At 40.1% G+C, this 13,895-nt stretch overlaps 1 long non-coding RNA gene across 2 annotated transcripts in view; it reads right to left on the reverse strand.

Annotated features, from left to right (window-relative positions):
- Positions 1–13,895, reverse strand: part of LOC148654430 (uncharacterized) — a 147,090-nt gene that overhangs the window by 45,463 nt on the left and 87,732 nt on the right. For both annotated transcript variants that reach the window (XR_015941382.1, XR_015941381.1), the window contains exon 2: positions 13,358–13,498. This is a non-coding gene — a long non-coding RNA (uncharacterized LOC148654430). The remainder of the gene's footprint in view (positions 1–13,357; positions 13,499–13,895) is intronic.

The raw sequence follows: 13,895 nt of genomic DNA on the forward strand, positions 1-13,895 counted from the left end.
GATTGGCAGCAGCAAAATCAATTCTGATTTACAGAAACAATTTCTCAGCCTCTATAGAAAAAAAAATACTTTCACACTTACCAGGCACATACAGTATTATGATGATAATTTAGAACATATGGCCAACGTAACTGTGACAAAGGAACAGTGGGACAAGCCTTCATATCATGGTCTCTCTGGATGCTGTGTTTTGTCTTACCTTCGGTATGTGGATCCACAGCTTGTCCTGTTTGTTGTGCCTCCATCTTGTACCAGGTTACAGAGCTGGGCCCTCCTTTGGCTTAAATGGAGGCTGCTTGTCAATCAAGGGGAAGTGGGTGGAGCCAAGGCACAGGTGGTGGGGAGGTAGTCTTGTGTGTATTGGGTTTGTTTTGATGTGGACTGGACACTTTCTGTTTTAGGTTAATAGAGGGCAATTATTTTCTGTTATTCTCCCTTCTTCTTGGCATTTCTTAAATTGGGTATCCGGAAGCTCGATCTATTTTTTTTGGATTGAGATCTTGTGAAAACAAATTATTTTTTGTTAAATATTTTTTTCCTGTCAGTCCAGGTTATTTTGCCTGATTTACTGGTCAGGCAGTGGTTTCACAGCAGCCAAGGAGAAATCAGTGCAAAATCTTGGAAGGGGCAAGCCAAGCTCCAGATTTGAATCCCACGAGGCATGCGGTTTCAAAATCGCCACAGCACTGCTTCTCGAATGATCACGTAACGGGTTCGGTGACGTCAAGGAGTTGCAGAGATCATGCGGTTATTTCCTCAAAGGGTGGATAAATCCTGACTTGTACACTCCGAAATTTGCTTGAAGTGAAGCTGACCCAGTACTAACCAACACTGGAAAACAGTGTCAAACACATCACATTTTTTTTCTGACATCTGAGATGATTAAAAGTCTACATTGGCCAAAACACAGATGTATATTATGTAGTATTCATGGTCAGTATTGATCACTTGACCACAAATTTCAACAAAAAAAAAAGTTTTGATCCAAATACATTTTGAGGACAGCATCTATATTGCATGGATATATAAAAACTACAATTCTGGAATTATTTTAGATGAACTCTGAGCTAACAGATCAAGTGTATTGGTTTTCCAGTTTTCTTACAGTACCTTCATTGTTCTGCTATAACATTTTCTGTTAAGTGTTTCAGACAGTCTGTGCTTTTCAAGTTTAGATAAGTTAAGAACCTGGCAGAGCATGTGCGCATGGAGACTGGTGTGGTTTTATTCAGTTTCCTTCAGACAGAGGCCTCTGTTGTGACTCGTGACTGTATTCTATCAGTCAACACAGAGAAGAAGTAGCCAAAGACTTAACTTGTAAACTGACATTGGTAATTGGCCATTACATATGCAGTGAAATGCAAGCAGTTATGATTACATCTGCATTCGTGTATCTAGCTGCTGGTTTTAGGAAAAACATAACTTAATCATGCCATTAAGTTAATCCAATGAAATAGGTGTTGACAATGTGTGAAAAACTAGTTTGGTTTTAAAACAAAACAGATGTTTGGTTCACCCATTTAGTTACAGCAGCTATATCACCCTGCAAGTGAAGCTCAGCAGGTGTAAGTCAGCCCAGTACCTGAATGGGAGACTCCCGGGAAAGCTGTGGTTACTGCTGGAAGAGGTGATAGTGGGACCAGTATGGAGGGCGCACCCTGGGGTCTGTGTAGATCCTAATGCCTCAGTATAGCGACAGGGACACTATACCGTAAAAAAGGCATTGTCCTTCAAATGAGATATAAAACTGAGGTCCTGACTCTGTGGTCATTAAAAATCCCAGGGTGTTTCTTGAAATGAGTAGGGGTGTTAAGCTGGTGTCCTGGCCAAATTTCCCCTTGGCCTTTACCACTCACAACCTCCTAATAATCCCCATCTCTGAATTGGCTCCATCACTCTGCTCTTCTCCCCACTGAGAGCTGGTGTGGGGGGACTGGACTGGAGCATCATCCAGGTGGGGCTGCACACTGGTGGTAGTGGGATTCCCTGTGACCTTATTATTATAAGCAATAAACCTTATTATTATAGCAATAAACTGTGAGCTGAAATACATTTAAGAAGTCCATTATGCTGAGAGTGTTGTTTGAAACCTTAAAACACTCATTTTCATGAACAGTTCTAGATCCACCAGGCTGCACCGGGCTTTACTAGAGAGTGTAACAACACACTGTTAGTGACTAATCAGGATAAATAAGGATTATTATTTATTATGGTGTTGGTTCAAAGCAACTTGTGCTCACTGTAATACTCTCCCCTGCCTCCAAGCCCATCTTTACATACTCTAAGCACTGTGCCAATATAGTTACAGATTACTTAATGTTTGATTACATTTTTTTCTGAAGGCAAGGCATTGTGGGGGGAAACATGAATATGGTCCCTTCTCAGAGCAGGGAACATTGATTTTGGGTACTGTTGCTCAAACTCAGACACCAGGTGCTGGAGAACTCTTGTCTTTGCTGGCAATGATTAAAAGATAATCAAAGAGCTTCTGAAGGGAAACCTACTTGGCTATTATCTGTCAGCAAGTGGCTATGGACAGTCCAGTAGTCAAGCACGCAAACAAGCCATGATCCATGTGGTAAAAAAATCATTGACTTTCAGACACTGCAACAAATGTGTCTTAATTCTGTGTGTCAGGAGAAGCTAGGGTCTCTTAGACCTACAGCTCAGATAAAGGCAGTTCCTCACACGAAGAGTTGTGTGTGATATTTCTCCATCTCCAGATTCCAGTATACCATACCTCTTATAGTTGGTTTTTTTACCATGTGTCTACTGCTTGAGTTCAGATGTCTGAGGGAATGCAGCAACGCATTGTTAAACGCATACATGGATTTGGAACCAACTCTCAGGAAAAAAAACACTCTCCATTATCTGCAGTCGCTGAACACAATGTGGTCTCTTCTTACACCACATAATTGTTGGCCACTGTCACACAGATCAGTGGCCATTCACCAAGATCTAATGGGCTAGACGGCTGTATTCTAAGACTCTAATGCAAATAATGTAAGTAATACGGCACAGAGCTCCTAGGTTACAAGCCTCCTTGTTCTAGCCTATGGATGTGAAAAGGGTAGGTGGGTCACAGACAAATACATTGAATAGAATCTTTTGGACAGAAGAGAGAAAACCAAAAATTGGTATGCTAATGGTTTCCACATATACACAGAAGAAGAATACCGATGTTTACATTACTGTTGCTTGGGCTCAATAGCTCCATGACACGAGAGATGACTTTTGGCCCAGTTCATCTTGACACTTGATGACACTGCTGGAGAAGACAGAAAGCATATTCACATAGCGACTGTATTAATAAGTAACAATGGTTCTTGGTATGTTATTTTCCATGGTTTTGATACCTGATAAAGCTGGAAGAAAAAAATTAAGTACTGGTATGCATTGTAACAACAATGATGAATCCTGTTAGAAGTGTGTTGTTTGTGTAGCAGATGTTTATATATATATCTAGCATTTATCTTACATTGAACCTTTGCACAGTAAAAAAGTTTAAGGGAACCATTGACAGGTCAAGCAAATTTCTAGGAAAACTAGCTTTATTCAGAGAAGGTGTCAATTACTGCATGTACAGTATGGACGCAAGCAGTGCTGTCAAAGATAAGGAAAGTAAAATCCTTTAATCTCCTTTCGTCAATCAGAAGCACACTTTGTAATCTACACAACCCCTTACCCAAGCCGAAGGAAACTACTGCTGTAATGTGTGCTTTTATTTTAATCCACACAACGCACAGCTTTTCTGTCACATTTTCAAAATCCTTCTGCATTCTAGTACATTAAATTGTTATAGTTTCTTCCCGATTTGGGATCAAAGGAAACCTAAAAAGTAACAGCTTTATTTGTTGTGTACGGAGAATGGTTACATTTTAATAATGATTTCAAATTAAGCATAAAATCGTGAAATTTGTGAAAGTACAGCACTGTAAATCGCCATGTTGTTGTAAACTCGCATTCGAATTCCCACAAATAATGACATGAAGTGGCCCTTCCTGCTCACTAGTCACTATGATTGATGTACTGTGATGTTCTTATTCGCTTGTGCGGCAGACATTTTACGGCAGATACGTTCCATGTTTGCATGTAGAGTTAACAAGTATTATTAGTCGGCGAAAGTGAGATATATTTCTATTGGATTAAAAGAGCTGGATTCACAAGCCTGCTTGTCTACAGAGTCACAGGGCCACTTCGCCTCACCGGAAGTCTTGTGGCCTCGTTCTGAATCACAGAACATGGCGCGGCGCAGAACTGGAAAAGTCCTCTATTTTGTGATATAAATTAGAGGTTTTACAAGTTACTGTGCGTGTTTTACTTTTATTGTGGTCTGAAATGCGCTCATCAATGCTGATTCTTTCTAACCCCAGAAATATGAAAATAGCATTGGGGTTCGCCTTTAAATGCATTTGGAAAAGTCCTAGCACCCAGGACTCCCAGAAAAACCAAGCAGGACCCCAATCTACTAATGTAGAGTTTAGAAAAAGAATGTTTATTGTTCCCGTTTCATCAGCGGTACGAGGAAATATTTGGAAAACCAATCAGCTTTCCTTGAATTATTTTGGAAGAGGTGAATCTAAATTTTACAGGCATGTAAAGTTGGTTCAGTTCTAAAAAACTGAAACACAATAACATGAATTGTGCAATTGCCCATAGATGTACTGAATTCTCTTTCTTCATGTGCTTGTTATAAAGCCATAATTAGCTAACAGACTCATGTTGCTCTATTTATTTTCTCTGGCGAGAAGTTCATTTCGGTGCTTTGTCTCATCAGCACATTCCTGCTGCATCTCATCAATTCAATGCCACAAAATGACAATCAAGGATCGTTCTGCTTTCTGCGCCAACATGTAACACTGCTTGTATTATTTGACTTAAGACAGGCAGCAGAGTAATCAGAGTGGAATTAAAAGTAAGCATGATGACGCTATCCCTGAGGTTTTTGCAACGGAGGGTATTTAGTAAATTGTGTTTTTTTGACAAATGCATCAAGAAAAAGATTAAGAAGAGATATCCATTGTTTGTAAGAATACATGACATAATAACACATTGGATTAAAAGAGCTGGATTCACAAACCTGCTTGTTTACAGTCTCGCAGGGCCTTTAAGTCAGCAGATGTTTTGCTACCGCGATCTGAATCGCAGAACATGGCGCTACGCAGACCTGGAAATTATATCTATTTTGTGATGTAAACTGGAGGTTTCAGATGTTGCTGTGTTACATTTTACGTTCGTTGTGGTTTGAAATGCGCTCATCAACGCTGATTCTTTCTAATCCCAAGACATAAAAATAGTGTGATACCCCTTTAAAAGCCTTAATCATAATGATGACAATCTCCACGTAAGACATCTGTTTCTTCCAACATTGATGTGATATTTTGGTGAGTCAGTTGTTTTAATGGCTTAAATAATCGTTTGTAACATGACACCCTGTGTATAAGTATCTATGGAGTTTTAAACGTGAGTACTGACACAGACTTCCTCACTGACTTGTTCACCTCAAACCTGTTTCTACACTCACAAGCATCAATTAGACATGAGTGTTTGCTGACATGGTTTCCTTAATATTACTCTGGACTGCTGAGCTTGAACTCTTCATTGTAATTTTGGTCGTTGTAGTACAAAATCATTTCTCAAATGTCTTTCATTTCACTTAAAAAGTATGTTTTGCCATTTAAGAGTCTTTTTGCACAATTATTTGTTATAAAGCCCCAAACCCTCAATGGATCAACAATATCTCATTTAACTTAACATCTGATGTTAAATACAAATAAGGATGTCACAGTTTGTATAATGTATTCTTATAAGCAACGGGTATCTCCATGACTTTGGTTTGGCATTGATTTGGTTGTGATTCTTGGTAACCTGAAGCTGTTTGTGGTTAGTGGCCAATACTAAATGTAGTGATTTTCTGAAACCCCCTGGCAGGCCCGCAATACTGATCATTCTTATTTCTGTCTTACTGTGGTCAAATAGGGATGTAGAATATGGGTACTCAATGGTTTAAGACCACGATCAATAGCTGAAGATCGTTTGCTTTGGTCTGGCTTGCCAGGTGAGCGTGTGGAGCTCTTTTTCTGCATCGTTCCTGCAACATGTGATTGTGTATGGCCAGCTGCTAGGCAGATTGAGACAGTTAATATTTGTAATATCACAAGTCTATCCACAAGCCTCTGAAGTCTTTTTTAACGAAAGCTATATTGAGGTTTCATACAGGCAATTATAGAGTGTGACATGGACAGCAATAGACGTCTGGATAAGAAAACTGGTGCGTTCATTACATTATTTTTGTTGGACATTTTTTTAAATTGTGCGTCTGTTGCTTGCTGGGATCCTTATGGTTAGAAAATGGATGGATTTTTCAAAATTGATAATAGGTGAAATGTGGTCTTTGCTTCCATGATTTTCATCCCGGATATTCCTTGATTCAAGGTGTCCATTACTACAACTACATCCAAATAAATTAGAAGCATATCCGGTTTGCTCTGAACTGAAATATTTGTACTGGTAAAATCTCTGTAATTTTCTCAAGTCCATATCTTATTACTGTACCAAATCCCGAGATAATAATATTAACAATATCAACATAGTCAGCAGCTGTTCAAATCTAATAAATTGCCCTATTTCCCCATTAAATAGATCTGCTATCTCTAATCCTAAAACACATTAATCGTCTTTTAATGGACTCTCTCTCTCTCTTTATGGGGCTGCACTGAGACTTGTGAACATTTGATGAAGCCAGTGATGCTTCAGATTATATAAATCATGTTGTGCTTTTACCACTTAAACACAACTACATGAAATGATAAATAAGCGAGTCTGATCTGCAGTCATAACTGTATTAGAACCTTTTTACAACAAACAGTATATCAATACACACACTCCAATAGGACCAACCTGAAAGATCTACATCCTTTGGAAAGCTTTATACAGTATACACTACAAATCATCCATGTGGATAAGACTGGTAAATTGCGTTCTCTAATTTATAAAAAAAAAGGCCAGTCAGATAATGACTGAGATTACATCACGCAACTTTGTAGCTTTCTTGAGTTTCATAGGCCCCTGGGTGACCTAATCTCTTTTATACAAACATTTTCATCTTTCAGCTTCTCGGTCAATGGAAGCTTGCTAATTTATGAACGATGAGCAATTTTAAAGGGGAACTGCAGTCCCAGTTTCTCAGACTGGTTATTAAATATCGGTAACAAAATAAATGAATTGACAGTACGAAAAAAATGGCAAATTCTGCATTAAGCACAACATCGTGAACTTTGTGACTTGCCATACTTTCACAAACCCCCTTATGAGAATTGTGAGAGTCTGTGGCCCTTCCTGTCATGACAAATGTAATGTGCAAGTAAATAAGTACAGGTTGTGCAGCAGATATTTCACTGCAGAAATTTTGCAAAAGCTGCATGCAGGGGTTACCAAGTAAGAAGTATTTGTCAGTGAAACTGTTTCGAAGTCGAGAGCGATATTTCTATTGGGATTAAAAGAGAAATATTCACAAGGCAGCTCATGTTGCCTCGTTCTGAATCGCAATGACACAGTCATATGCCTGTTGTACCAACATTTCTATACCTTCCACTGTATTTCTCCATGCAAAAAAAAAAACACAGGTTGTACCAAACCTCTTTAGATCCCAAGAACTGTTCAGTCACACCAAATTCAATGATGCTACACAAGTGAAGACTAATTCCATGCTGGAAGGTATGATCTGTTACTCTTTCCTCATGTATTAACCTTTACTTGTTCATTTGCAAGACAATGAATGCAGCTCTTTACTAGAATGATTTAAATTACTTTCTTTCGAGCAGCACCCAATATTTGCCTATTGACAGCTATGAATCTCTTACAGTGTATTTTGATTCCTTGGCCATTGATTACATTACTGCTAAAACATGGCTTTCATTTAAATTTCTACAGATACGTTGCACAAGGTTAGAACAACTGAAATTTCTGAGAGTGGCATAAACATGTGGTGTTGTACATCTGCATCATGCAACTGAGTAAAACAATGATCTTCTCATCTGTGAATTGTTAACAGTAAATTTATAAAAATGTTATCCCTTTTTGTCTGGTTTTCTCCCGATCTAATATACTGAGATACTCATGTAGTGAGCTGTCACTTCAACCTCTTGGAATCTAGGAGCACAGAAATCCCCATTCTCCTAAATCTTCCAACTATTTTGAGACACTGCCCATTATGCAATCTCAGCTAGAAAACCATTTCAAAATAGCAAGCCGAGCTGTACTCAAAGGTCCTCTTTCCTGATCAGGCACAACAGTAGGATCTCTGCATAGTCTCAGAAGTCACCACAGTGAGGTATGGAGTCTCTCCCAAATTGTGTTGCATTCTTGTGCATGAATACTTAGTTGTGTGGACTTCAATGTCATCTGCATGAAAGATGACAGAGATCAGATGTGCATCTCTTGGGAGAGTCTGGGTTAGAGTGAGGGCCATACTGGAATAATTTATGAATCTGGTGATTTCCCAGCATGATCAAAACCCACTGACACTAAATCCTTCTGAAACAGTGGTGCTAGGATTGGTACTGATGCATGAGAGATAGGTAGGGTGTTTGAAAATGAATGGTATTAATCCATTAACCTTAAGTAATTAAACCTAGGAACTATTTTAGATCTTTAATTTTCTTTTATGCCTCAGATTAATCAAGTGGAAAGTTCTGGAAATGATGTCCTTCATAACCTAAAGAATATTTATCCATTCCCATCCTACTGTGTTTATCACACAAGTACTCTGAAGAAATTGGACCACAGTAGCTCTGTTTACCCAGGCCTCAATAGCCCAGTGGAATGAACTTCAGAAGATACAAGTCTTGTGTCAGAGACTCCATTGTGTGCCTGTTACTCTGTTCCATTAACTACTGGTTGGCTAAAGGATAGGTTTAATATCCTCTGTGTTACTACTAAAGTGTCACATTGCATACACCCCCCTTATTGCAGTTATCTGTAACAATCATTGTTGTTTCTGTATCCACACTTTCCCTTTTCCTCTGTTAATCTCAGCCACTGTGAGGCGAGAGCCTGGATTCTTTCACAAATTGACAGGCTAAGTCAGAACTTCATGAAGCCTCCTTCACTTTAAAAACAAACCCCCCACCAATGATCATCTCTAAGCTACGTTACGTCTTCTTGTAATGTGACACTGTGCAGGCTGTATGGTGCTGGGATACCTGATGAGTGGTGAGTAAGAGTCTTAAAATAAATTCCCTTGAAAAGAACATATCAGTGTTCAATAAACTTTGAAGGGAGGTCATGACTAACTGTAATCCATGACCCATATAGTAAAAACCTCCTCTCATTGAAGTTTACAGCACTTATCCCTTTAATGTACCAGGGCTTGGCGTATGTTATGGAAAACCCTAGTTTCCTGTGCAGTAATCCGTTGATGGTATTCACGTGGTAAGACTTATGAAAGTTCTCAATGAACAATTATGAGTAAAACACATGAGACAGATCACTGCGACAACATAGTAAGGTTACACACTTACACCACATATGAACGTATAAGCCCTCAACATCATCCAGAGCCCCAAGTCACCCCCTCCACCAACCTATGCTAAGCAAATAAAAGAGCTCCACTGGGACAGCTGGTTTATATACAGTAAGAGAAGTGAAAAACCATAATCTGTCAGTCTCAATATATATTGTAGTGTCAAACAGGCTTATTCCCAAAAGATTAGTCAGTGGAAGGTTGGCACTACTGCCATACAGCCCCAGTGCCCTGTGTTCAGTACCGGCATTTTACATCTATCCGTAAGGAGTTTGCATGTTCTGCCAGTGCTGGCAAGGGACTTCTCTAGGTGTTCCATTTTCTTGCAATATCCTAAAGATGATGTGTTTTCTAGATTGCCTCTGTGTGTACAAAGCACTGGACCCTGGGTTCAATTCCAGTGGTGCTGTCTGTATGACGTTTGCACGTTGAGTGGGTTTCCTCCCTGTGTTTCATCTCTCAGTCAAAAAACACATTGGTGGGGTAATTGGCTTCTAGGAAAAATTGGTCTGTGATGCACTGGAATGGACCGGTCCACAGTGTACCCCACCATGTGCCAAGATAGGCTCCGGCTCTCCCTGTGCCCCTGAAGTGGATGAAGAGGTCAGAATATATATGGATGCCTCTATATGTACACACTGTTTTGAGATGCAATGAATTTAGTCCTGGCTTGTGCCCTGTGTTTCTGGGATGGACTCCAATTCACCACAAAGCAGAAAAAGTGGCTTTTCACTAATGGGTACTGTAAATGGATGGTTGGTAAAAGAAATTACCTCAAGAGGGTTTAGTGGCTTCTAGCAGACTCAAGATGGACAAAATAATACCATTAAAGAGATTGCTGATGTATTATTATTGACATTTCGGGTACATTGGATGTTACATCAAGAAAAGCAGCTGGTGTTCTCCTCTCTACGAAACGTCTAAAAAAATAGTTTAAACATTTACTTTCAGCTGTCTAAACTGAATCTTAATATCTACCTCCCCCCCCAAGTGCTCTAGTTTGAGCCCATACACTGTTAGCTTAAGAAATACTTAATGTGATTTCAGTAGGACTGAACCATTTTCACAGGAGATTCCTAGAAGTGTTTATAAGAAATGCATTACTTAGAAGTAAGTTTGGGAGAAAGTGTAAAAGCAAGCTGGCTCATTATCCCCTATTTTGCGTCCTGCATAAAACGCCTTGGTGTGGCTGCATGCTTAATTACATTTTGCGGTATCCCAATACCCGGAATTCTAAGCACAGTATTTACATTTTGGCACCGCGGTTAAAAGCACGGCATGCATCTGTGCTCAGCAACACTGGAAAGAGAGACCAGCTCCGTGCCGCTGAAATCAAACGGAGGTAAATGCAAAGAAGGTAAGTGCAAGTAAAGATAAAGATCAGGGCTCAGCCGAGCATGCAGGGACTAGCTAACCAACTGGAGAAAAGGAGAGCAGAAAAGTATTCCCTCACTATCCCCAACAAACACCGGAATAGTTGTAGCCCCAGGCAAGGACTAGCCCTAAGTGCACAAAGGATTGTAATGGCCACTCTGTAAAGACAACTGGGAAAGATGAGTGAGATGAGAAGAAAAGTAATACCCGTAGGAACCGAACAAGACGCGTGTTCCAGGCAGGGCAGGGGAGCGTTCCAGGGATGGGAATTGGATGAAAGGGGGGGCCCTATTGTTCCGTTACCCCAACGAAGGGGACGCGATTGAAAGAGTGAAAAGATGCCTTATCTAGTTGGGCTTTTCTGTAACCAAAGGGGCAATTGTGTGATGCAAAGATTGACACCGCTTGTGGGTTTTCTCCCCCCCCACTAAACATCAGGCAATAAAGACGTTCTTTTGGCTCGTTAATTGTTGCCATTATCGTTGCGTTAACCAACATCAAGAACATGTCTTGTCTGACTGCGAGCAATTTTTAACATGCCATTCAACAGCATCTAGATGTTTTTTTTTACCCTTGAACAATAATGGTGTTTGGGGAAAAATGGAGATTTAAATATAAAATTGACACGGCTCCAACCTTAAAGAAAAGATCTAGAAAAAGCTGCCTTCAAAAGAGGAGAAAAGGAAACAAACTCAGAAAGCCTTATTCTTCACTAACACTTTCCATTTGCTGTTTTTCTATGGGTCCAATAACTTCATCACATGCTAGTGCAGTAACCTCAATCTCCTCCCAATACTCCTCTATTCATGACCACTCTTCTGCCTGCCTTTAAGACTTAAGGCAAGACTGCATCCTGAAAGGGATGCTGGTCCTTAATGGGCATCTTGAATTCGTCCAATTATTCTTGAATCTGCATGTATGGATAATTTCCAAGTTCATTATCGTTATTGGGTAGTAACCCGTTATTGGGTAGGGGCACCGTACAATGGCAGACCCTGCGCTCTGACCCCAAGCTTCTCTCCCCGTTTGTGTGTCTGTGTCTCCATGGAGAAAAGCTGGGGTATGCGAAAAAGACGAATTCCTAATGCAAGAAATTGTATAGGGCTAATAAAGAAACATTATTATTACTACAATAGTCGACATATGACAAACTGTCAAAGACCTTTTTGAGACTTAACTGATATTAATAATAAATAATTAATATATTATTTTATTATAATTAATAATAATAATAATAATAATAATAATAATAATAATTCCTTACATTTTATATAGCATTTTTCTGGACACTCCACTCAAAGCTCTTTACAGGTAATTTGGAATCCCCCTACCACCACCAGTGTGCAGCCCCACCTGGATGATGCTCCAGTCCTCTCACACACACCAGCTCTCAGTGGGGAGGAGAGAAGAGGGATGAAGCCAGTTCAGAGAGGGGGGTTATTAGGAGGCCATGATGGGTAAAGGCCAGGGGGGAAATTTGGCCACACAGACTGCAGGGTGAGCACCCATCTCCCATCCAGGTACTGGCCAGGCTCACACCTGCTGAGCTCCAGTGGGGCTGCCAGCTGGGAGCTGCAGGGTGATATGGCTGCCGGCAATGAGATAGGTATTCCTTTTCATAAATCTCTGGAACAATAATGCTGCGGCTGGGGAAACCTTTTGGAGCCATTCATGTTTTACGTCTTTCTTACCTCCTGCCAAAAAATACTCATCAGGCAGATCACCCCTATACAGAACTGAACACGACTTTGGTATTTCTAAACTTAACTTGTCTTAGATCAGGGACCACACCTCTTCCCAATAGAATTAAATTGCTGGAAGCTGCCAAAACATAAGGGGGTAACCTGCTTTCCCTTTACCATCATCTGTCCACCATAGTTTTGGTAAACCCAAGCAGATGTCAAATCTGAAACCCAAAACCGCCCAGAGAAATCTTACAGCGTCCTACTGTAAACGAATGCAATAGGACATTAATTGGGTCGATACCTCCTCGTTTCTTGCTCAGGGTTAAAAAAAAAAACGAATTAGCACGACGACAGCAGGCACGGATTGGGAAGTCCCAGCCATTTTTCGTTACAGGAGAATGGAAGTGGTTTCATGCTCTGTTGAGCTCTTCCCTCATGCGTTCATGCAAATCGAGTCGTGCTCCCTTTGAAAATGTGATAAACTACGCACACGGAATGGGTTATTCTAAGCACAGGTTGTGTGTTATAAATGGATGATTGCTTTGAGTGAAGGATATGGGCCATAAACACAAGGAGCTGCAGGTATGACATTAGAATAAGATGAACTGTACACTGTTTAATTTCTGCATTCACTGTATGCATAAATGCTAAAGTGAATTTCACCATTACTAAACATGAATACACAAGACTACTAGTGTCATTCTGTCACATTTATGATGCACAGATAAGGTGCAATGCATTAGGCAGCCTGACCTTGACCTGTTGCTCCACTTACCTACTGTAACTCTCCAGATCTCGCCTTGTCAGAGTTGCAGATGACTGTCTGGGTGAAAGATACTTTCCAAGGCTGGGGTCCAGGTGGTCCGGGAAGGTCGAGTGTGGCAGTTGGCTTGAAACAGTCATCTTGGAAGGAAGTCTACGGAATAAGTTAAACACGGTTTCCCCCTTTGGTTTGGAAGAGCTCAGTTCAGTTGACTTTGAATATTTGAAAGAGGTCTGCTTGTAGCCTTTGCTGTCCCAGACTAAAAGGATTCAGTTGTTTGAGCCTCTTGGTGTAGAAAATGACATTACTCCTGTCAACCCAGGAAGGTACAGTAGCTGGTTACTCTTAAATAGAGCCCAGATTTTATAACTAGACTGATTCCAGAGCACCAAAATATACATATTGAAGTGTTTTGTAAAATAGCTTCCTCAGGCTCTACATTTTTCATAAAAACACTTTTAGTTTCTGCTATGTCCATTTAACACTTAGACGAATGTAAATTAAATGATATTGTCACGTGATAGCCCATTCCGTACTGTAATTCATCTAA

Source organism: Lepisosteus platostomus, chromosome 9 (genome assembly GCF_059453375.1).
Source record: "Lepisosteus platostomus isolate fLepPlt1 chromosome 9, fLepPlt1.hap1, whole genome shotgun sequence".
In the NCBI taxonomy this organism is placed as follows: domain Eukaryota; kingdom Metazoa; phylum Chordata; class Actinopteri; order Semionotiformes; family Lepisosteidae; genus Lepisosteus; species Lepisosteus platostomus.